The sequence below is a fragment of the Megalopta genalis genome, chromosome 11, assembly GCF_051020955.1.
Source record: "Megalopta genalis isolate 19385.01 chromosome 11, iyMegGena1_principal, whole genome shotgun sequence".
Taxonomy (NCBI): Eukaryota; Metazoa; Arthropoda; class Insecta; order Hymenoptera; family Halictidae; genus Megalopta; species Megalopta genalis.
This window is the reverse complement of record NC_135023.1, coordinates 1,671,917-1,675,000: the sequence shown is the minus strand read 5'-3', so window position 1 is coordinate 1,675,000 and position 3,084 is coordinate 1,671,917. Positions and strand designations below refer to the sequence as shown.

Sequence of the window (3,084 nt, the reverse complement as noted above, 5' to 3'; positions counted from 1 at the left end):
AGGGAACTATATATATGTATATATAAAATGGACAAAATTTAAATCCTTTTCCATTGTCGCCTGTATCATATATATGTCAGGTCGACACACCACTTTTCTCTTTCAAATATGTACAAGTTTTGCCACATTCCGCGCTTGTAACATATCTTCTTTAACGCTCAATTTCTTTCATTTTTCTACCATACAGATATTACCGTACGCCCAAAAACGTACGCATTATATTTTTGTTCTATCATAAAATCACATTTTTCTACGTACGCCAGCTTCGTACGTTTCTATCTTTGCCGTCATAAAATCACAAGATAATTTTATCTTCAAGAGTCTCGCTATTAACATCTTGTAAGATAAATGTACGTCCCAGCTAAAACGTACAAATACTTCAAGTTAAGTAATAATATATCATCGCTATTGACAAATTTTTAAGATCCAAGACACAGTTCTCTCTATATGTTTTAATATTTTTTATGTACTCAAATATATTCAAAGGAAAAAGTACATGGGTGATGCCATAGTCGTGGAAGCGCATACGCTCACGCTGATCTTCTGACCGCGGAAGCACGAAACCTCTGATCTGGGCAAAATCGGCAAGCCGAGGAAGAACGGACAGGACACATGCTGGACTGGCGAGAAAGCGTGTTCTTCCGCTCGCGCTAGGCATTTCGATTTCTGACACCTCTTGATTTAAAAAATCAGTTTTTTGATAGTTTTCTCTCTCCACTGGGCTATTCATTTTAGCCACAGTTTTCAAGTGGTGCGATTTGCTTCCAAATCTTACAGATGCATTTTAAAAAATTTTTCCATCGCTCGGACAGAAGAGTCGATTGCTCAGTGAGTACGAGTATACATACAAAGTGCATACGGGTAGCCAACCCCGTAGGGCTTGCCACATATGGGCCATTCGGTCAAATACACCGACCCGTGGCCACGCTGTGTGGAGAAAAGTCCGTAACGTAAACGGCACGATACAGTCAGGACCGAAGCCCTGAAGGAGCTCTGAGACAGCTTCTCGACCGAGATCGTAGAATTGGCCCAAAACCCACTCTGCTCCGTCCGCCTCGCACGGACCGTGTATCTCTTATAGATACCGAACGGCCGGCAAGGACGACGGCGCCGCCGGCCGAATAGCACGCGTGCTTATGAGTGTAAACCGCCGCGGCAACAGACCGCCCGGCCGTGCTGTTGTAACATAGCGCGTGAACGAACGAAAAAAAAATTTATAGTAAACATTAAAATAAATTACACTACCGTAAACTAGACAAAAAATTACACATTTTCTCCCAATATGAAAATTTTCAAAAACTTTTCAAAGTCCCATCGCATCGAGTAAACTTTTTTAATAACGCTTCCGCACGATTCTAAATGCTTAATCCATATGTGAAATCGTTCACTGATCACGAATATCGTATTTAAAAAAATTACAAAAATTTATTTTTCAAAATAATCAAAAAAACCGAAAAATCACAAGAGTAAAGTACCATTATTTTAAACAATATGTCGTTCTAAATGCTTAATCCCTATGTAAAAAAGTTATTTAAGCAAGAATATGTAATTGAAAAAAATTAGAAAAATTTATTTTAGCCTTAAATCGAAAATAATGGGGAAACCGGAGCTGTTCGAAGCGCCGAGACGCGCCGCGTACCCCCCCCCCCCGTGTCCGCTACCTTGTCGTGGTGGGGGGCTTCGTGCCCTAATGATCCTCAAGGCTGTGCCGGCGGGGATTTTATTCCCTGGCAGGTTCTACCTAGCCGGAGTGGCTTGGGGTGAGGGGCCAACTGAAGTCGGACACATACCGTAAACCTGTGGTCATGTTTTACAGGAACGGGGGTCTTGCCTTAACCGGCCGGACCGCGAGGATGACAACCTCTTTAAAAAATCCCTAGCCCCAAGGGCTCTACCGCGCGGGCTCTACCCACAAGGGTCCGTGTTAGGACCACTCCTGTGGGACCTGGGATATAACGCAGCCCTGGAGAAGGCCTCCCTGCCCGACGGTGCCACCCTTGTCTGCTATGCGGACGACACGTTGGTGGTCACCGTCGGGGACACCTTCGAGAGGACCATCCGACGAGCGGAGGTTGCGGTGGCAGCCGTCGTCGCGAAGATCCACGATCTGGGGCTGAAGATGGCCCCGGAGAAGGCCGAGGCCGTCTGGTTTGGACGGCCTCGGTCGCGGCCACCGGCCGGATCGTGGATCTGGGTTGGAGGAGCCTGCGTCGAGGTGAAGTCCGAGATCAAGTATCTCGGACTGATCCTCGACAGCCACTGGAGATTCGGGGCGCATTTCGGCCGCCTCGTCCCCCGAGTTGAGAGGGCGGCGGCCTCGCTCGGCCGCCTGTTGCCCAATCTCGGGGGACCGGATAACATGGTGCGTCGCCTATACCTAGGCGTGGTGCGGTCCATGGCCTTGTACGGCGCCCCGATCTGGGCGCCGTCCGCGAGGGCAAGCCGGCGCATCACTTTGTTGTTGCGCCGGCTTCAGAGACAAATGGCCCTTCGTCTCATACGAGGTTACCGCACCACGTCTACCGTGGCGGCGCTTGCTCTGGCGGGAGAAATTCCCTTCGAGCTGCAGGCGGCGATGCGCGCCTATGTTTATAGGCGCATATGCATCGCTGGCCGGGCTCGGGGGGACCCGCCGGAGCAGGAGGCGGTCCAGTGCTTCGAGCTCCAGGCTCGGGGACTTGCGCTCGCCAGATGGCATGCGGAGCTTTGTTCCCATGCCGGCGAGCGCGTCCCTGGTGCTCTCCTGCCGCACTTCACCTCGTGGCGGGAGAGGCGGTTTGGCAGGCTCACCTACCGTGCGACGCAGGTGTTCACCGGGCATGGCTGCTTCGGTGTCTACCTGTGTCGCATCGGTCGGGAAGCGACGACGGTGTGCCACCACTGTGGCGCGGAGGAGGACTCGGTGCAGCATACACTGGAGGTATGCCCCGCATTTTCAGTGCTGCGCCGAGTCCTAAGACGGGAAGTTGGTCGCGACCTCGCTCTCTCCAGCTTAGTTGGGGCCATGCTGGAGAGGCCGAGAAAAATGGGCGGCAGCCATCGCCTTCTGCGAAGAGGTGATGCTGCAGAAGGAGGCTGCCGAGC

At 51.0% G+C, this 3,084-nt stretch overlaps 1 non-coding gene across 1 annotated transcript in view; it reads right to left on the bottom strand.

Moving 5' to 3' along the window:
• Nucleotides 1-5, bottom strand: part of LOC143260377 (small subunit ribosomal RNA) — a 1,921-nt gene extending 1,916 nt beyond the window's left edge. Inside the window, exon 1 of the ribosomal RNA XR_013034517.1 lies at nt 1-5. This exon is cut by the window's left edge and continues 1,916 nt beyond it. This is a non-coding gene — a ribosomal RNA (small subunit ribosomal RNA).
• Between the last annotated feature and the right edge of the window lie 3,079 nt (nt 6-3,084).